The sequence below is a fragment of the Pantherophis guttatus genome, chromosome 7, assembly GCF_059756535.1.
Source record: "Pantherophis guttatus breed Tessera chromosome 7, ASM5975653v1, whole genome shotgun sequence".
Lineage (NCBI taxonomy): Eukaryota > Metazoa > Chordata > Lepidosauria > Squamata > Colubridae > Pantherophis > Pantherophis guttatus.
The window spans coordinates 35,087,230-35,109,661 of NC_142069.1; the positions used below are offsets into that span (position 1 = coordinate 35,087,230).

Here is a 22,432-nt window from a genome sequence, read left to right on the forward strand (position 1 = left end):
ATCTTAAACATTCTGCATTCAAAATACAGACTCTACCACTCATCTCCCATCTAGTAAAGTAGAGATGATAGATAGATATAGATCAGTGGTGAAATCCAAAATTTTTTGCTACCGGTTCTGTGGGCATGGCTTGGTGGGCGTGGTGTGGCTTGGTGGGCGTGGCAGGGGAAGGATACTGTAAAATCTCCATTCTCACCCCACTCCAGGGGAAGGATACTGCAAAATCCCCATTCCCGCCCCACTCCTGGGGGAAGGATATTGCAAAAACTGCATTCCCACCCCACTTTGGAGCCAGCCAGAGGTGTATTTGCTGGTTCTCCGAACTGCTCAAAATTTCCGCTACCGGTTCTCCGGAACCTGTTGGATTTCACCCCGAGATAGATAGATAGATAGATAGATAGATAGATAGATAGATAGATATAATCTGATTGCCACATTGTTTTTGATTTGGTTATTAATATATTTTTAGTATTTTTAAATCACTTGAATTGTGGTAGAAAGGCAGGCTAGAAATGTAATACATTAAAAGGGTAGCAACACCTCACTCATCTTATCTGGATTCAAAATCCCAAAGAATTGGGCCTGTTAGCAATCTGCTGAGAAACCGTCAATGATTGGGGAGAAAATAAAACAGCCCAGAAGAAAGCAGCATAAAATTATTTCTATGTTGCTGTCAAGAAAATTACATGGAGTTACTAGGAATTAAATCATCTTAAACATTTATCTTTTAGAATATACAAACTATGTTTCTCAGAGTTCTTTATACTAGCATATGATCTAGTACATCAAACAATTAAATAAACCAGCCTATAATATCTACATATGTAAGGATACAATTTTATGTAATGACAGGTGATATCTAAAGTAGTCAACCATAATAGCAGTCTGAAACCATTAAGATGATTCTTTAAAATAAAACTTATTAAACATTTTAAAGAAAGAAAGCAAAAGACTACAAGGGTAGGTAAAGAAATAAAGTATCATAAAAATTATTTTTGTTCAATGTATCATTAATTACTTATACAACTACATTGAATCATTTTTGAAGAAAGAACTAAAAATCCCTATTCAGCTTGAAACTCATTTTAACCAAGCATAAACTGATACCTAAAATCTTGTTCAGAAAATCAGAAACTAAGTAAATTTACCTGATTTAATCTAACATTTAATATATTTAAGATTGCAATGGGAATTCAATTTTCAAATTTTGTTCCATTCTAATATAAACCATTTTCCAAATCTGTTAGGATATGTAGCACTGCTACCAAATGTAAAAATAATTACAACCTGATTATTACAGTTCTGAAATATTTTAGAAAATGAATTGCCCATGTTAGCAATCAAAACTAGACTAAAATACTAACAAAAGAACATCTTACACTAATTTTCTCAAAGCATTATATTGGGAGTAGATTGAATATTCTTTCACTGAAATTCCCATTGTTGCATCTCTACTATATTCAAATTCTACATCCATTTAATTATAGTCTTTGACATAGTCAGACTCTGACCAGATTCTGACTTAAACTAATAATTAATTGCATAACAATGCCTAATAAGAACCATGTTCTCTAACAGTTCACTAACCTTAACTGTTAGTGAAGTTGCGTATTAGGCACAAAAAAACATTAAGATTTCTAAAGAAACATGGAATAAGATAAAATAAACCCACACATAATCTATATATTGACTTGATTAGAGACTAAGGCACCTATAATTGTTTTAGTATAACTGAACTTCAATCCCAATCAGCATAATTACTAAAATACACGAAATTCTACATCCTGGACATGAAATGTGTTTCTGTTATTTACTGCATATTAACTGTCATTTTCACTAGTTCTAAAACAAAATTCCAAAATACCTTCACTAAATAGATGCTTCTCCAATAGCTAAAGAAAAAGCTGGTTAAAACCATTCATATGTTGTATAGAAGCAGTAAGAAGCAGCACCATGGACAGGGTATAGCAGAAAAATATCTTTTTTCTACTTTCTTAAGAAAAGTAGTAGGGTAGCTGAAGTACTTAGAACTGAATCAAGAGCTAGAAGAGATGTGAAAAGTCATGTCAGCACTTAGTGTAACTCACTGCCTGCTGCTTGGTCACGATCTTTTCTGTTGGGTTCCATAGCATTACCTTGTTATTCAATTTATAATATTTTAATCATTTTATGTTGCAAAAAATAAGAACATTTTAAATAAAATTCACATCCACAGCAAAGGAACAAGTTTATATATACAAATCTTTTAAGCTATTATTTTCTTAGAACAGCCATTCCTACCATCAACCTGCACTCATTCAGACAGATCATTTCTTCTGAAGTTCTCTCTTTAATACTATGTGTTATATATATACTGTTGGCTCTCCTGTAATTCTCTCCATATCCAATGGAGAAAAGGCTTAATTTAATTTGCACTCTCTTCTGTTCTGGCTAGATTAGAAGAAAATTTTCCAGGATAGAGAAGAATACAAAGTAAATTAAAGCACACATTTAAGCAAACCATTTATTTCATTTGGGTCATTAAGTCCAATCCTCTGCTCATTGCAGGAATCTAACAGAGCATCCCATACAGATTGCTATCTAGCCCCATATGAACACATCCAAAAGAGAGGAGCTTATGACTTTGCTGGGCAATTTGTTCCACTCAACCTAACACTCAATCACAATCTGCCTTCATGTATATGGAAGGGTAGTTGCTACAATGGCAGAATATATCTGCTAGGTTCCTTCCTGGAATCTTTATCCCCCTCCAGAGTTTTATCCTCCCTTTTATTAGGGTTCCAAGATCTGGACCAGGTCTGACAGGATTTCAAAGATGGTTACTCTGGCTCTTTCCAACCAGATCTAAAATGCGTTTTCGCGAGTTGACACGTACATTGCAAATGATATGCAAAATTGCAGAATCTTTCCTAGCATTTCCTGATGTAAGCCATAGCTAGGATTTTACCAGTATTTTAATAGGTTGTATTTTTTTATCACTTCCATGGTCATGAAATATCTTCATAAATTTTAAAGACAGAAATATACAGCATCTATATTCTAGCCTTCCATTTAACTTTGGAAACTTACCATTCCCATCTAGCCCAATTCAGATATTTATGAGCACAGATATGGATGGGGTAATTGCTTCTCTAGCAGCAAACTCCAGTTAGTGAGCCTTCTTGTTTCTTTTTTCTATATATATCTTTCATCTCTAGAGATAGAGATAAAATAGAAATATATTATCTCAACCTAAACCTTACAATGATGAAGATTGTTGGTCTTTTAAACCAACTTGTGGATGGACTAAACTGATGAAATGGTGAATTCCTTATTGCATTTCCCCTTCTATTAAACATTTTGGCCCGGATGCCTTCTTTGGCATTTGGGATAACTTCAATGCCCTCTTAAGACCATATATTTGCAACCTAATTCCTAGCTCTAAAATTAACTGTTTGTGATATCCAACAGCTAGAAATGTATCAAAATGTCCTGGTATTAAACATTTTGGGAAGATTTTACTCACTTGCATTTATTCCTAATGTCCTTCACATCACAATACCACCATCAGGACTGCAATGTGACTACCACAGACACACGTAACATACCTGTCAGATCTATTTTGGATCTTTACTCTCCCTCCTACTAATGTCTGAGGATCCAAATGTATCCCATATTACTCTGAATGGAGAAGATCCTCTCTCTTCTAAACTAGAACTCAGAACTCAGCTCTGCTTGTTCCTATGTACATTTAATCTGGATATTTTTTAGTATTTTATAGCTTTTTACTGTTTTTGTATTTTTAAATGTTTTTGTATTTTTAACAGTAATACTTTTTTTAATTGTGAGCTCCCCAGAATCATTGACTTAGATAGGTGGTCATAGAAATTGAATAAATTAATATTCTGGAAATTATTCAAGATGGAGCTTTCCCAGAGCATTTGATCATTAGTATGCTATTACGATCTGTTTATTATTTCTATCAGGGTTAAATTTACACCATTAGCATTTTGCTTTTATTCTATCATTGTTATAGTCGATGTTAACTCTTAAACTTATTGATTTATCGATTTATTTATTTTCTATATTTTCCCATTCCAATCCAATGATTGGGTAGTGGATAGGTTTAAAACAATTAAAACACTTAGAAACAGTACAAAAACAAGTATATACAAATGTATGCATCAAGAAAACTATAACTGTTACTATAGCCAAGGAAGAAGGCCCTTGATAACAATAGCCCACTTCATCCAGTGTCTTCTGAAGCTACCATGTGATCACTCCTTTTAAGAAAACTTGAAAACTGGACAAAAACTGTCCAGATTAGTTGGGCCAATTGATAGTCCCTTGACGAGGCACACCTCTTTAAGAGATGGCACAACGCTTCCTCTCTCAAAGAAGAATTAACTACAACCCTGACCCAATCATTCATTCCCTCCTATGCAGCCTTAGCAAGCCAGGAGGGACACGGATCTAAAACTTAAATGGATGAACTAACAGATGCAAGGGCCCTGTCCACTTCCTCAGGTTCAATGGCCTCAAACTCTCCCCAGATTATACAAACTCCCACAACCTCCACAGATTCTATCTTAGTTATATTCCACTTTATTATTTAGATGAATAACTCAAAGCAACTAACATACCTAATACTCCTTCCTTCCTTCAATTTTTTTCCATAACAACCACCTACTGAGGTGAGTTGGGCTGAGAGAGAGTGACTGGCCCAAAGTCACTCAGCCAGCTTTAATGCCTAAAGTAGAAATAAAACACATGATCTCCTGGTCTCTAGTCTGATGTTTTAACCACTTGACCAAACTGGCCCTCTCTAAAGACCAGAATCTAACACAGAGTGAATGCAAACAATTTTATGTACTAAACATGCCCCACATTCCTCACAACAACTCTGTAGATGAACCTCAGTATTACTCCCAAGGAGTGACCAAATCACAATAATAAAAAAAAAAAACACCGGGTCAGGTGTATTACCACTATTAAGTTACATGGATGACTTGGGATATGCTCTTGTAATGGTATCCATGAATTCTTTTACCCTGTGCAAATTAAAATCTATCAAGATATAAGCCCAGAGAACTCTATCACCAGCCCAGCCACAGAGTTAAGAAGGTAGCTATGCAGCATGGGGTCTGGTACAATAGCAACAATCCCAACTGATCTCACTTGGCGCCCAACTTAATAAACAGTATCCTACACTTGGCAATCTAAAGAGCAGGATCCATGCCATCTCCTCTATCCTGGGGTCTTGTCTGGTACCATACCAGACTTTTCCTCTTGTCCTAGCCAGTTCTTGATAATGTACTCCAGATCAGCCTTTTCATCAACAATTAAATCATGAATAAGGGTGGCTCGATCTGGCATTCACCAGCAGTAGCTGACAACCAAGGTCTTCAAATTTGCCATCTGTGGCTTGGGAGCAAGTTTAGAAGGTTGGAACGACACAATATACCAATTGCCCTGTGAGTGGCCCACCTTCTGTCTACCATCATATTTTCCCCTACCCATCAATATTGAAATATCATAACCTGCCCTCATTTCTTCAGAGCCCTCCAGCCTTCCCTGTCCATAGAGGTCCATATCCCAACCCACAGCCCATCACCTGACACAATCTATAACCAGTCAACTGAGGGAAACCCTAATACCAGGGGCACATCTGCATACCACTCAACACATCTGGACAATCAAGGATCCACATACCACTCTTCCAATGCCTCAGTCCTCTTGTTGAGGCACCTAATCATACAACCAAATGATTTAAAGCTTCTCCTTTCCAGCTCTCACTGTGAAGATAGACAGAATCAGTCACAATCAGAAACCCACCAAGTCTATTAAATCAAGTCTGATTCTCAATCCAGTCCTCTCAGTAAGATCTTCTTAAATCCCACTCACTATCATTAAATGAACTCATACAGAGGTGACTTTCTAAATGTCTTCCAACTCTAGCCCGACAGCGGTAAAATGGTTATCCAATTGCATGGAGGAAAGGAACTGCACTCACAAGGCCCTGTCAGCCACAGCCATCCCAATCCAGTATTGTATCTGCTACAATGAAAACTTAATCCCTCCCCCATGACTGTGATGAATAAGTAGACCACTTCTAATACCTGATAATTCCATCCAGCTCACTTTGTAGATCCATCTTCTTTGCAAAGTAATAGAACCTTCTTCATCATCAGTGCTGGCACCCTTCCTACTGCCATGTTACCAGTCTCTGCCAAACAACCGGAATGTGTCCTGTACAAAGCAGTAGATCCTTAACCCTGTAGCCCAATAATCCAGCCACCAGCGCCATTGCCTCCAACCTAACCACCACCATTGCTGACTCCAATCCCCCAAGACCAGCTCTCAATGTCCAAGTAAAGGAAAAGGCCTCTGAAGTCTCACATACTTTCCCAGGCACACTGACAGCCCAGGATAAAATATAAGCTGCATGAACCAGATGGTAAACCAGTTCTGATTGGCCTACTCAGGAGATGATCTTGAGAGGCTTTTCCACAATTCAATCAACGGCAGCAAATACCAACCATTCACAACATGCTAAATACCATCTTCCAGCAGCATCCATTCAGACCATGATGGGAAAAAAAACTTGTAAGATCTTATATAATCTTTAAAATATACTATAAAAATATAATATTACAAAATCTAAACATATTATTTTATATATCTCAATATTCATCTAATAATTATGTTTATAAATTTTTAAATAAAATATACAAAATATAAAATAATATAATTTTCAGAAATCCTACCAGTATAGTTATATCTTATATTAGCCAACAATGTTTTCTAATAAACCTGGTACATTTCATAGATTAAATTCTATTATGCAGAAAGCCTCATCCCTGAACTAGAATTATATTGCCCAAGATTGAAGGATCTAGTTGAAAAGACCAGATATCTACCAAAACCAAAGTCTCAGACCATTTAGCATCTTGAATAGAAACGTGCAGCGCATCCAAAACAGAACAGCAATGATATAGCCAGATCTTCTAGCTTCATTCACTATTCACTCTACATTGTCTTACTCTGCAAAAACCTAAATCAGAATTTAGTCAAATGTAATTGACTGTTAAAAGATAAAACTGTGTGAAGAAGGATTAAAACCAGCAAATAAATAAATCTCAAAAAAGGTACTCATTACCAATGTCGCTGTGAACATCTCAACATTTTGATTACAATCTATCACCCTTAACTATTACATCTACATACGTCTAACTTTTAAAATGTGAGAGATCAAACCAGGAAAGACATATCATGTTATTGCCTTTTATCAGTTCCTCCTGAGTACTTCAGTTTTAAACAAATGTAGTTCATAATCTTGTTTAAAAAATTTTCATAAATGAATACCATAAATTAAATTCCATATAGATGGAAATCCTCAGTAAAAACCAAATAATTTATTATCTCAATAATAATGTGGAGACCAGTAGTGCAATTACTCTACAGTAGGTCAAACTTCTCAATAAATTGTGTGAGTTTAGAAAGTATTCAATATTTTTCTTTGATTACTAATTTCCTAGACTGATTTACGCCATGAGCAGTGGTAAGATCCTGATAGGTAAAATTGATTTCCTATTTTTATACCATCTAAAGAAGATGTGGAAGTAGAGGAATTTATTATCAGCCAATTATTACTTAGGCATTGCTTTTTAAAAGAGTTTGAAGTTATAGCCATTTCATCTATTTAGGGTGGAAGACACCAACAAGTGGTTCTCTCTAAGACACTTAAGCAACCTGAAGAATTCAGAAACTCTTTACTGGATGTTAGTGGCTGGTGATTCCACTTTGATTCTACTCTTAATACTGACATTACTATTGATATAATTGCCTATCAGTGGTCTTATGTTATTACAGACCTTGAACGGTCTACTGGTTTGATGATGATGTTCGCCCATTGTTTTCGAAGAGGACCTTGACATATAACGAGTTGTGGGCTATCCATGGTGTGTCCACAGGTGGCTGATAAGGCCTATATGGATTCTTATGTTATTATATAAGGGTCTACTAGTTTAGTTAAACTTTGGATATAAAAATCAGCTGGGAGACAAGCTGGATCACAAGTGAGAAAAAGTTCATCAACACACTGAACGTGGATCATGGTATATATTATTGCATCCACTGCAGGGTAAGGGGAACTTTGTGCGTGAGGGCATGATGACTGCCGCTCGCGTGAGGAGAGTTTCTTGTGCAAGGGCAACTGGCTGCTGCTCGCACAAGGGGAGCTTCACACACACATGCTTGCCTGCCATCTGTGTGGCCAGGTTCCAAACATGCCATGGCCTGGGGGGGGGGGTTGGGGACCCCTGGCTTAAGAGGACAAGTTCTGTTCTGAAGGAGATGCAGTGGCTATAAATTTCCTAATGAAACAAAATTTAGAGCATGATACAAAGACTTATACAGGTAGTCCTCAACCTACAACCATTCTTTTAGTGACTGTACAGACTTACAATGTGCTGAAAAAAATATTTAGTACAGGTCTTCAGAATTGCAACCATGACAACAGCTTCCTTGCCTGATTAGGCATTTGCCAATCAGTTCGCATTTATGACAGTTGCAGTGACCCAGGTTTACACCTTGGTGATTTGTGATCTTCCCAGTCAGCTTCTGGCAAGCAAAGTGAATGAGGAAACTGGCAGGGAAAGTCTCAAGTTGCAGTCAGTGATTCGCTTAACAACTGCAGCAAAAAAAGGTTGTAAAATTGGGTGTGGTCATATGATGCAACACTTAACAATCACACTGCTTAATGCTGGAAGTTTCTGATCCCAATTGTGATAATAAATTGAAGACTACCTGTGTAGATTAGAATTGAATATTTAAGGGAGAACTTATACTGCCTCACTAAAAAAATATATAAACTTTTACAAAATAATAAATGTAAATGGACAATTACTCATTAAAGACTTATATGCTCTATTTTAAGCAAAATATCTGTAAGATAAATAAAATAAACTTCTACTATTCCTTTCAAAGTAAAGGAATAATTACATTCCGAGGAACTCCTAATGGAAAATCAAACAGATTCCTGACAAATATAGCACATGTCCCCCAAAATGTAGAGAAGGGAATTAGAGGGTCAGCCATACCAGTCTTAATTCTCACTAAGAGAGATTGGGGGGGGGGAGAGGGAGTGACCATGCAATATTGGAATTCAGAATTATGCAAGCACAAGGAATATAAAAAAGTATTGGGCTTTAAGAGAGCTGATTTCAATAAACTTACGAGAAAACTTGGGAAGGATTCCATGGATGAAAATCCTCAAGCGGAAAATAACCCAAGAAGCTTGGGAAACTTTGAAAAATGAGATAATAAAAACTCAGTCTAGCACAATTCCAATAAAGAAGAATAAAGAAGAGATCTGCACAAAGAACTCCCTGATAAACTGAAAGACAAAAAGGACAATATGTAAAGTGGAAAGAGGGACACATAACTAAAACAGAATATCAGCAAATAGCCAGAACCTGCAAAGATGAAGTCAGGAAAGCTAAAGCTGAAAATGAACTAAGGCTTGCGACATATGTCAAAAGTAACAAAAAAGCTTTTTTGTAAAAAATAAGAAAAAAGTCAAGGAAATGATTGGCCCGTTGATGGGACAAAATGGCAAGGTGGTGACCAACAGCAAGGAGAAAGCAGAATTCTTAATTCATTTTTTGCATCTGTCTTTACACAAAGGGAAAAAACAATCCAAGTAATTAAAAAAAACATACTGTAAAATGGAGATTAGGAATGCAAGTGAAAGTAAGCAAGAAAATGGTAAGCAAACACCTATCCACTCTAGACAAGTTCAAATCACCAGGACTAGATGGATTACACCCCAAGACTCTGAAGGAATTGGCAGAAGTGATCTCTGAACCACTGAACCATATCTTTCAAAGACCCTGGAGCATTGGGGAACTATCAGATGACTGGAAAGGTGCTTATGTGGTTCCCATCTTTAAAAAAAAGGGGGGGGGGTGGATCCAGGAAACTACAGCCTTATCATCCTGATATCAATACCTGAGAAGATTCTGGAAAAGGTATTCTATGAATACCTAGAGGCAAGCAAAATCATAACCAGAAGCCAGCATAGGTTTGTCAAAAACAGATCATGCCAGACAAATCTTATTGTGTTCTTTGACAATGTGACAAAATTGTGAAATGCTGTGGATATAATTTGCCTGAACTTCAGTAAAGCATTTGATAAAGTAGACCACAATCTGCTACTTGATAAGATAGAAAAATGTGGGTTAGACATCATCGACACTAGATGGATTCATAACTGGCTGACCAAGCACACTCAACATGTAGACTTTTAATGAAACTGCATCTACATGGAGAGAAGTACATGTAATCCTCAACCTACAGCAGTTCATTTAGTGACTGTTCAAAGTTACAATAGCACTGAACAAGCGTTAAGTGACTTATGACCGTTTTTCACACTTACGACCATTGCAGCATCCCTATAGTAATGTGATCAAAATCCAGATACTTGGCAACTTGTTCATATTTAGGATGGCTGCAGTGTCACGTGATCACCTATTGTGACCTTCTGATCTGCAAAAGTCAATGGGAAAGACAAATTCACTTAACCATGTTACTAACTTAACAACCGCAGTGACTCACATACCTTATTTCCCCAAAAATAAGATATCCCCTGATAATAAGCCCAATCAGGCTTTTGAGCATATGGCAATAAGGCCAAGTGTTTATTTCAGGGTTCAAAAAAATATAAGACAGGGTCTTATTTTTGGGGAAACACAGTAATAACTGTGGCAAGAAAGATTGCAAAATGGAGCAAAATTCACTTAACAACTCTCTTGCTTAGCAACAGAAGTTTTAGGCTCAATTGTAGTCATAAGTTGAGGACTACCAGTATGCAGTGGGGTACTTCAAGACTCTGTCTTAGGCCCAGTACTCTTCAATATCTTCATAAATGATTTAGACAAGGGGATAGAAGGGAAATTCATCAAAATTGCAGATAACACCAAGCTGGAAGAAGAGTCAATACTCCAGAAGATAGGCTCAAGATACAGAAGGATCTTGACAGACTTGAACACAAGGCCATATCTAACAAAATGAAATACAATAAGAATAATAAGTTTTACATTTAGGCAAAGAAAATGAAATGTACAAGTACAGATTAGGTGAAACCTGACTCAATAGCAATAACTGTGAGGAGGATCTTGGAATCCTAGTGGACAATCACTTAAATATGATCCAGTAGTATGCAGCAGCAGCAGCTAAAAAAGCCAATGCCATCCTAGGTTGCATAACAGAGGGATAGAATCAAGATCACATGAAGTATTAGTAATGCTTTATAAAGCCTTAGTAAGACCACACTTAGAATACTGCATCCAGTTTTAGTCACCATGTTATAAAAAAGATATAGAAACTCTAGAAAAGAGTGCAGAAAAGTGCAACAAAGATGATTAGGGGGCTGGAGGCTAAAATATAAGAACGGTTGCAGGAATTGGATTTGGTAGTTTCTTCTAGTGAAAAGAAGGACTAGGATGACATGATAGCAGCGTTCCAATATTTGAGGAGCTGCCACAAAGTAGAGGAGCTCAACCTATTTTCCAAAGTACCAGAAGGAAAGATAAGAAATAGTGAATAGAAACTAATCAAGGAGAGAAGCAACCTAGAAATAAGAAGGAATTTCCTGAAAATGTAAACAATTTACCAGTGGAATGGCTTGTCTTCAGAAGTTCTGAGTGCTCCATCACAAAAGTGTTTTAAGAAGAGATTGGAGAATCATTTGTCTGAAATAGTATAGGGTCTCCTGCTTGATCAGGGGTTGAACTAAAAGACCTCCAAAGTATCTTCCAATTCTGATTTTCTGTTATACTATAAATGATATGAAACAAATCTTAAATTCCAGTAGAATTTTCATAAGTAAAAAAGAAATGTGTCAAGTTACACATCAATCTATACATATTAAATATTTTAGGAAAATCACAAGTTAGCAGCAACACAACAAGTTAGCAGCAACAATCTACATATATTAAAGATTTTAGGAAAACTAATTTTATAGTAACAATCATAGATTTTTTTCCCTACTGAGTTCTGGTTAAGATGATTGTATGCCTATTTATTCTATTCTAAATTAATACCAGCACCTACAAAAGATAGCACTAAATCCTAAACTTTATAAATTATAAAAAACATCAGAAACTATATTGTAAAATTATGAAGATTTGATATTAGATATTTATAAATCTTCTAGTGCACTAATAAACCAATTAATTTAAGCATGAACTTTATAGTAAAAATTATAGTGTATTTTTCTATATCACTAATCATCAAAATAACTCATGTTATAGAGAAATTTTACTTGCCTTTCAACATCAAGTAATTCTATCAGACAGTAAAACTTTATAGCATATTCTAATTCTTCTTCAAAACCAAGCTGATTATGCAGTTCTCCAACCAACCAGATATCTCTATAATCTGTACCAGTTTAAAGTACAGGCCCTTTTTCTTCTGTCATTTATATTTTAAAAATTCACAAAAACATTTGCACAAGATTACCTGGCTTTTTTCTGCTAGAAAAAAACTTCTAAACGAAAAATTGAAAAAATACTTGATCTGATATGTGTGCATATATATGATCAGTAGAAAAATTTGAAAATCATTAAAATAATTTTAATACTTTATTTTTCAAGTAAAAAAGTAAAAATATCTACATAAAATCACACTCACACATATATAGTTAAAAGATGCATTAAAGTAGTTTTTTTTAATTAAATCACTGGGCACTTTAAATATGGTTCTGTGGCATATAAATAAAAAAAGAAAGACTTTTTTTAGCAGAGTATAAAGGCTCTGAGTTGTTTTAGGTATTTGAGTTTGTGTATTAGATACAAACTTTTTCATATTATTAAATCAATACATGATTTGATTATCAAGTCAGTTTCTGACAATGTATTCTTGTACATATCTACTAAGAATTTTCATGAGTTTAGTTCAAAATTTATAATTAATACTGTGACCTAGGACATTTAAATATAAGTTTTCCTGGAATTTAAAAAAAATGGGACTTTCTCTGTGAAAACACCAAGTAGTAATCCATAGGACATATTATATAGCGCTTACATCTTCTATGTATATATTTATAATTCCAGGGTTATTATAAAAGGAAATACATTTTGATACTATACTTTGGACTGTATCATAAATCATTTAAATAATTATAAAACAAATGGACAGCATTACAGAATATGGATACAGAATATGGATGATAAAGTCAGAATATGACTTTATCAAAAGCCCATTTACTTGAAATAATAAATCTTCAAAACCATCAAACTGTAATAGGTGTGACATTAGTAAGCTAGCTTTTAAATATGAAAATTCCACCTCTCATTCTTTTATTACAGTACGCATCATAGATAAAATATATGCCATTATAACTGACTTCTTTACTGACAAACTTGCTTAGCTTACCTTTACATTATCAGGAGAAACTCTCAGAGATTTGTTATATGGCAACATTAGAGAGCAAAATAGATGGCTGGCCCACAGCATCCCTTTAAAAGGAGACAAGGCAATCCAAAACTCTGAAGTGTGAAATCTCTTCTCTAACTGCTTAACTCAAGAATACCAAGAGACATAAAATGAAAGGAACTGGCTGCTGGGGAACACAAAAACCTATTAAGAAAATATGAGTTTTCCATCCAGGGAAACTCAAATGGTATATAAAAATAGTGTAAAAGAGGAAACACCCATACAGTTAACTGACACCCACAACCAAACACACGTGCTGCTACTGTGGAGACTGGAATTTCTTCCCATTTCTTTTCAACATATGGAAAGGTAGATTTTGGTTGGTTTTGTTTTGATTTGATTTTTTTTGCACCCCACCTCATCTGAAACCCAGCAAAGCATCAATCGCTTACAGCAGCAGGTCCGGCCACCTCTCACCTACTAAAGCTGGAAAACCCGAATAAGATGTCAAGCAGAGAAGCCCTGCACAGGTCTTTCCGCCTCCCTTTATTCCTGGCCCCCTCCTCACAAAGCCTGAGCCTGGGTTCCCAGGGTCAGTCGGATCTCCTCTCCGACCAGGAGATCTCCGGCTCAAGCAATGAAGCCCCAGAAGCCCCTTCCGCTGCCGGGCAGAGACTGTCGGCCCTCGCCGCTGGCATTGGCTCGCCGGCTCCCTTTGCCTTCCTCCTGCCTCTCCGCCCCAGAGAGACCAAGGAGCCATGGCAGGCAGAGGACCGAGAAAAGTTGAGGCCTTCGGGCTCCCGGAGAAGCCGCCTCCACGATCTCACAACTCGGGCTCCCCCAGCCCCTACTGCTCGCTCACTTACCCACCTCGTCGTCCCTGTTCCACAGCAACCGGGCTGTCTGGTGGCGGGGGCGGCAATACTCTTTCGGGCCCTGGTTCTTTTTGATGATAGCGGGGATAGAGGTCTCCACCGACGACCTTTATTTGAGAGACGGGTAATCTCTAGGCTCTGCGCGCTCCGCTGCCAGACCGGCCACCATCTTACATTAGGGTGAGACTGCCCGCCTGCCCCGGACGCTGCTTACTAGGCGCATGCGCACAAGCCACCCGAGCGTCTTGGTGCGGGGGAAGGAATAAGTATAAAGAAATGCGACGCAACCCGAGAGCATGATGGGACTAGTAGTTTTAGTGATCGCCTCCTTTTCTAAATTCGAAGGGTAGGTGTTGAGCCGCCAGCGAGACTGTTTTTTGTTTTTTTTTAGGTGTTAGTAATAATCGCCCGTTTAAAAAGTTGTTTTTCAACGAATCCTTTCATATAATTATACGGTACAATATAAATAGACGGGTGTCAACTCGGGTTTCGGTTAAATATGTCTGGATTTTGTTTCGAATCTTCACTTCGTTACCTCAATGTATTTTTTTAAAAAAACAAGTTTCACACATCACGCAAGGCTATGTCTTGTTTATGTAGTTTAAAAATAAAATTAGTACGGAATAAGTTAATGTTGGTGAAATTTGTACGTGCTGTATTCCAGGAAGTAGTTAGGAAATTGTTAGCGTTTTCTCCATTGAGCGCAGTGACATAACTGATACTTCTTTGTTGAACATATTTTAAATCCGTAATGTTAATTTATCTGTCACTACCGTAATTGCAACTCTTTCTGAGTGTCATCTGTATAGTTCAGTGTTATGTCATCTGTATAGTTCAGTCTACTGGTCTACTTTTCCTTTGGTTTCTGTTATTTTTGTTATTTTTTTTTAATACAGACAATTAAAAGACAAAACTCCAAGGGGAAAAAATGGAATTTTTACAAGAACAAACTAAACTAAATATTGCAACAATAATAGCCTTCTCCACTTGCACTAAGGTCTAAGATTTATAAACTTCTACCATCTATTTGCAACCAATTGACCTGTTATATAGTACATCTAGTTCTTGTAATAGTTAACAGTTTAATCAACAACAAAGTTAAACTTCAAAGCCCTTTGTTAACAATCTGGTGTAATTAACGTGTAAAAAGTCTACAGGTTTCTTATCTACTACAAAGCACCCCAATTGTTATCTCTAATCTGTCCAGGATCAAATACTCTCATTTGATTTTTAATAATGAAAACATTCCTTAGAATTTTAGTTACGAACTTCCCCAACAATTGCATCCCATTTCCTAGAGCTGTAAGTCTTTGTTGTAGGTGTCTCTGAAGCATCCATTGTTCAAAAGGACTCTGAAAACATAAGATTGATCTTGCCTAAAAAGTCCACTCCATCACTCATCAGTTCCATTATCTCTGAATTTTTTATATTTATCAATCTTTTCTGCCAAATCTGTAATGTTCAGACCAGGTTCTTTCTTCTTTGTGTAAGGTAGCAACAAATCAGATTCCAATTCATCAAACTGCAAATTAAGTCCCACTGTTATTTTCTGCTTTTGGGTATCATCCTGGGTTTGATTCAAAACCATTGTTAACCCATCAAATTTTTTATTTATATCTTCAAAAAAAGCTTAGAAAGCATTCTTTTTTCAAAGATTTTCCAGAAAGCTTTACCTCAGACATTTTGAAAAATATACTCTTCCTTCCAAGAACAAGAGAAACAGATATATTATGATAAAATATCCATAGAGAGAAGTTAAAATTTTATTCAGGGTCAAAAGTAATAAAAAGAAAAGGCATTTTTCCATGTTTCGTTTTTTTAAAAGCTGGTAAGAATAAAATCCTTATTATATAATCCAATGTAAGTGTAAGTCCAATTGAGTGATTTTCACTACTGGAGAATGAATTCTCACCGACAACTTTCTTATGAAAAGTAAAAGTATTTTATAGTTCAATGGTAAACAATGAGAGAACAAAGGAAAGATGTTAAATCCAGCAAGAGTTACAAGATAGATCAACAATCAACTAGTCTATTAAAATATACAAAAAATAGAGGAATTTTTAAAGTGCAGTTAAAACCAAGGCGTGTTTAAAAAAACAAAGCTGAAGGAAAAAGTCTCACCCTTCTGATCACTCCTTACTGAGAATTGCAATCTTCAAGATCTCTCTCCTCCAAAGCTGCACAATTGTTCAAAGTTCTTGGGTCTTTCGTAGTTACTTCCTTTCAATTCTAGGGAACAAAGCTGCCATAAAGCTTTGGCAGAAAAATCAGCTGTTCATTGACAGAGAAAAAAAATACCTGCTGCTCATTTGGGGGAAAGTTATTTTTCCTTTATGTTTTGTCCCTTTCAATTTCTTTTATTTTCAGATCTTTATTGCTTACTGCTTTTTTTCCTGCCTTTAATTTTTTCTTTGCACTGTGCATAATATTACTTGCTCGCAAGGGAATAACATAATGAAACTTGTTGTACAACTAATAAAGAAATCTGGTCATTCTTTCGAAGAAATTTCAATTCAGATCTTTTGCACCTCAAGAGTTCTCAAGCCTATTACATTTGTTATGTTTAATCTATCTGCACAACAAACATTTGTGGAAGAATAAAATGTGCTGAAGTTTTATACATTGACCTGAACACCCTTAAGAAAAGGTAGGATCTAAATGACGTATCTAAATATGAAGATAGACAATAATCAGGAATCGTACTATCCAGGTAAACAGTTGCCAATTGTAGTCGCACCACAATGAATATTACATGCTGGAAATATCAGGACTTAAAATCCCATATCTGGGAGGCTTTTGCCTTAATCTGTGAAACCTGCCGAGTGTTTAATAAAAAATTATTTCAGTTCTAATAATCTTAGTAGAACAATAAATAAAGAACTACGTTCTACCAGAAAATGCAGGCAGAAGAATGAATGGGCAGGATTGAAGCCTGAGATTAACAAAAATAAGGACTTTCCTTTGAATTAATTTAAATCTTTATAACCAGGTACACTGAATCTTTAGGCTGCAAAAAAAAAAAAAAAAAAAGATGATGGTTTGCTGAAAGCATGGATTTATTAAGAAAAATTATTGCAATTTGACTTCATTTTTTTATCAAGTGAGTTCAGCAGTATATCCGGTATACAGTACAATTTCTACAAATATACAGGGAGTTCTTGACTTACAACCACAGTTGAGACCAAAATTTCTGTTGCTAAAGCTAGACAGTTGATAAGTGAGTTTTGCCGCATGTTACAATCTTTCTTGCCAGTTGGTAAATGAATCACTGCAGTTATTAAGTTAGTAACACTAACATAATATTGGAAGAAATTGGAACTTAAAACTGACTTTAACGTTTTGTGAAAAAGGTAAAGTATTTGGAGGTGATTCTTATAGATGAAAGTCTTAAATTATATAAAAAGAACTAAGTTAAAATATGGAAGGAGATAAACTTGAATTTAAAACAGATGGCAAAAAGTAGAATTGTCATTGATGGGAAGAAGTTCAGTAATTAATGTACTACCTAGAAGGCTATTTTTATTACAGAGTATACTGATATTGATTAAAGATTCTTCTTGGCAGAAAAATATATCTAAATTCATTTGGCAAAATGAAAAAAACCATGAATTAAATACAAGCTCTTATAATATTCTAAAGAGAGAAGAGATCTGGGTTTGCCAGATCTTAGATTATACTATATTTGTTGTTTGGTATGATTAAAAGATTGGATAACTCTAAAAAAACTCAAGGTTGTTAGGCCTCGAAGGCTCTGATTTGAGATTTGGGTGGCATGCTTATTTGTGGCATGACAAAGTAAAAAATCATATTATTAGGCAATCTATTGGGCACGTACGCTGGAAATATAAAAGAAGACTGGCTGAAAGAGTGCCATTTTCGTTATCACCTCATGAAGCACTACATAGAACAGAGATGTTATTGTGATGTAAATGGATGACATACTGGGATTTATTGGTATTTCAAAAAGAAGGACCAAAGATAAAGACAAGAAAACAATTAGCAATTTATTTGTGATTGGTTTAATTATTATAGAATTTTTGAAAGATTTAAACGTGTTTAAAAAAAGTTTTGTTTTCACAGGCATTAAATCTGAATTGGATATGAATTTATGTTTTGGAGATAGCTACTTGGTTGCAAAAGTATATGAAATGTTACTCAAAATGAATCTGGAAGACATATGTCAAAAATTGTATGGTAAAATGGGCAAAAAATTTAGAGATACCATAACCATAGATAAATCGGAGAATATATGGACTAATGGATTAAAAGTTACTTTGAATTATAGTTTGAAAGAAAATAAAATGATGTATCATTGGTATTTGACTCCAGATAGATTAGCAAAAATGCATAGAGGAACTTCTAACAAATGGTGGAAATATATATTTTTTGGAGTATAAGACGCACTTTTTCCCCCCTAAAAGAGGGTGAAACTTTTTTTTTTTAAATTTGATTTATATGCCGCCCTTCTCCGGAGACTCAGGGCGGCTTACAATGCGTTAAGCAATAACCTTCATTCTTTTGTATATTTTATACAAAGTCAGCTTACTGCCCCCACAAACTGGGTCCTCATTTCACCTACCTTAGAAAGGATGGAAGGCTGAGTCAACCTTGAGCCTTGGAGAGATTCGAACCAGCAGAAATTGCAGGCAGCTGTGTTAATAACAGGGTGCACTAAACCACTGTACTATCAAGGCTCTTTGGGTGTGTCTAATACGCTGAATGTAGCCCCACCCACCCACCGGCCCCCACCCTTTGGCCTCTGCCTCCCAGCAATTTGCCTCCTTGCAGCAAACAGCCCGTTTCAGTTTCAGCTTCAGCACAGCCTGATTAGCACAAGCAGCTGATTGTCACCATCAGTTGTTTCAGGCTGCAGGGATTGCCATTACCTATTGCTGCCTTTGCACGCCCCATTTTTGGCCTCTGCTGTTTGCTGCAAGGAGGCAAATTGCTGGGAGGCAGAGGCAGATTTTTTTTCTTGTTTTCCTCTCCAAAAAAGGTAGGTGCGTCTTATAGTCCAGAGCATCTTATACGGTAATCAAAATCCAGGTATATTTTATCATATGTGGTGGTCTTTCAAGTATGTGAAAACATTCTGAATAAACCTAATGATAATGCAGAAAATATCTGAGATACAAAAATTAATGAAAGCTTTTCTTTTAGGTATTATGGATCAATAAAAAAACAGTTTGGGACGTTATTTCTTTATATGTTGATGGCTGTGAGGACTGTATTTGTTAAGCACTGGAAAGGAAAAGAGATGCCGATTGAATGGATTTTAAAATTGACTGAATTAGCAGACATGGCAAAACTGCTTTGATTAGAAGCAATGGACTAGACAGCTTTATAAGAGACCGGAAGCCGTTTGTGGACATTCTATGAATTAAATACAATAACAGATGATTAACAGAGGGTTTTGAAGACTAGTGTCATATTCAGGCTAATCTGTTAACTGTTCTTTTTTTTACTTTATATATATTATGGTTAGATGCTATGTCAATTTGATTATTAGAGATCTCGTCATCTGAAATATTTGTTTATATATTTTTCTTGCTAAATAAGGATGAGAAAGCTTAGAATTATTTGCAGACCCATTATGTAAGGGGAGGATAATTTATCAGGGTTTTTAAATTTTCTTTTTGGCATCCAACTGGGGTGGAGGTGTTTGTATGTTCAATGTTAGATTTATTTGATGTTCGCTTCATTTTTTACTTCTTTGTACATAATTTTTTTGTTGTTACTGTTGGATGTTTGTTTTTCTGTTTTCTGTTTTGTTTTGTTGATAAAATACATATAAACATATCAACTCATGTTTTATATAATATTCATTCTTTTTTCTTGATAGCATTAGTAAAATCGAACAGAACGGTGCAATACATACAAAATAAAATCACACTGAATTAAACGGAATATACTTTTGCCTAGCTTCACAGAAGATCGCAGTGTGAAACTTCATACAGTACAGCACTGTAATTTGGAAACCTTTTTAAACTTGTTTTGCGTGAAAAAGGCAGTGCTATAATCTGCTTCATTTAAACAGAACTTTTTAATTACCTGAAAGAGAGGTAAGAACTTTTCTCATCCTTCGCTCCTCTAGCCTGCCTCGGCAAGCTCCAACTACAACTCCTAGCAAACATTGCTTCCGGAACCTTTGAGGGAGCTGCTAAGGACAGCTTGGCGATTCTTCCATTTGTAGACAGATTCATTGAACCAAGTTTTGGTATCTTACCCACTACATGCGGAGAAAGTGGTGGTTGTCACCCTCAGTGGGTTGGAAACTGTTGCTGCATGAGCAGCGGCATTGCCAGGATAGGAAGAGATACTTCTAGTTTGGTGAAACTCGGTTTTGTACTCTTGGCGTCCTCATCGGCAGGTTGTAATTCTGTTGCTTAGTCTCTTTGACTATCACATTAAAATCGGTTAAGGCGAGGTAGGTGAGGTGAGTTGCTCATCTGCTACTGTTTTAAGATGTACAAAATGTAGATCAGGTGAGGAAATCTGGACATCTGGCATACAGACTTCTCTCACACATCTGTGGGAACTCAGCCCTAACACACAGCAAGGGGAGAGCTGGAGTAAGGAACAACTTCCTTGACAACAAATATGAAATTTCCTACTCCCCGTGTAATGATGTTTTTGGGGATGGGTGGGAAGAGATCTAGGAGATTGTGCATTATATTGATTAGTTTTGTTATATTTAAACGTGAATGAAATCTCATCATTCACATTACATGTTATTACATAGTTTGAATGTAAGATTTTAAAAGCACCAAACAAGGATATTCTAATAGCAGCATAAATTTGTTGTCTGAATAAGCAGATGGAATATCCTCAATAAAATGCTGCTATGAAGTTCTCCCGTTTAGTCTTTCAGATGCTCCCTCTTTTCCGTTCTCCGTCTCTAATTTCCTTAGAATTATATTGTTTCTCTCCACTATCCCATTACTGGATGTTTCAGAGAATATCTCCACTTCATCAGATTATTTTCGATCCTTTTGATAACCATTTGTGTGAGCAATTTTAATCAAATGTGTTGGAAGAATTTGAGGGATTGAGTCATTGTCAATAGGCAATTTACTTTCATGCAACATGGCTATTACAGTGGTATCCTTTTGGATCAAATTTATTTCGTATATGTTGTTCTGAAAGACTTGCTATTTTTTGTAGATAATCATGTTCTTAAGTATATAACTGTGATTTTGAAATAAACTAAAGGATAACAAAAATAAATGGCTTATTTCATTTTTATGATTCTAGACTGCTTTCTGTTACAAGCATGGAAGAAAATGCAAGACTAATCTGAATTCTTATTTCTTTGTTTGAATAAACAGATTTAAATGTGAATAATTCTACAACATAAGACGCGCATGTGTGTGTATAGCAGATTCCTGCTTATCGTGAATTTTGTATTTGTGAATTTGCCTACTCAAATTTATTTGCAACCGCAAATCAATACTTGTGGTGCTTTCATCCTCATGCAGAGCAGTGGAAAATTTGAATCTCCTGATAGGCATGTTTCCAGTTGAGGTTTCAATATTTGCTACTGTTTATGGTGATTGTATAGAATGGAACTACTGCAAATACTGCAAATAAGAAAACTATGTTGTTACCTACTACCTACACACAGAGATATGTACATCTAGTTTTTATAAGTAGTTTCACTTTCTCTCTTTTGCGTATTATTTTAAAATAAGTTTTGAACAGTTCCCAGTGCAATCCTTTCACACCAATATTGGCTGCTTAAATTGACCAGTGATATCCTAGTTCTAATTAAATGCAGAAGTCTTTCTCCTGCATATCTTTCATATGACAGGTTTGACTGGTGTTATAGTGAAGGACCCATTTAGTTGAAAACTATTCTTTTTGCAGATACCCTGTTTTCTGCAATTCCCTGATAATAAACCCAATCGGGGTTTTTGAGTGCATGGCAATAAGGCCAAGCGCTTATTTCAGGGTAAAAAAAAAAATAAGATAGGGTCTTATTTTTGGGGAAACATGGTATTTTTCAGGGCAGTGACCAAACAATCACATCCCACTATCCTAATTTTTCAGAAGTTCAACACTTAACCTATGTAAGCACAAAACATTGATATTATTTGTGTTATTGCAATTCTTTAAGTCTCATTTCCTGTATCTTGCACATC

The 22,432-nt window shown here is 35.8% G+C and overlaps 1 protein-coding gene across 17 annotated transcripts in view; it reads right to left on the reverse strand.

Annotated features, from left to right (window-relative positions):
- CNOT4 (CCR4-NOT transcription complex subunit 4) overlaps positions 1–14,796 on the reverse strand; it is a 94,709-nt gene extending 79,913 nt beyond the window's left edge. For 8 of the 17 annotated variants that reach the window (XM_087873936.1, XM_034403068.3, XM_034403065.3 and 5 more), the window contains exon 1: positions 14,283–14,538. The gene's annotated coding sequence lies outside the window, so the exon portion shown is untranslated. Of the gene's footprint in view, positions 1–14,282 lie in introns of all 17 variants that reach the window. The other 9 variants (XM_087873939.1, XM_087873931.1, XM_087873935.1 and 6 more) reach the window with 2 other exon arrangements.
- Positions 14,797–22,432: the final 7,636 nt, after the last annotated feature.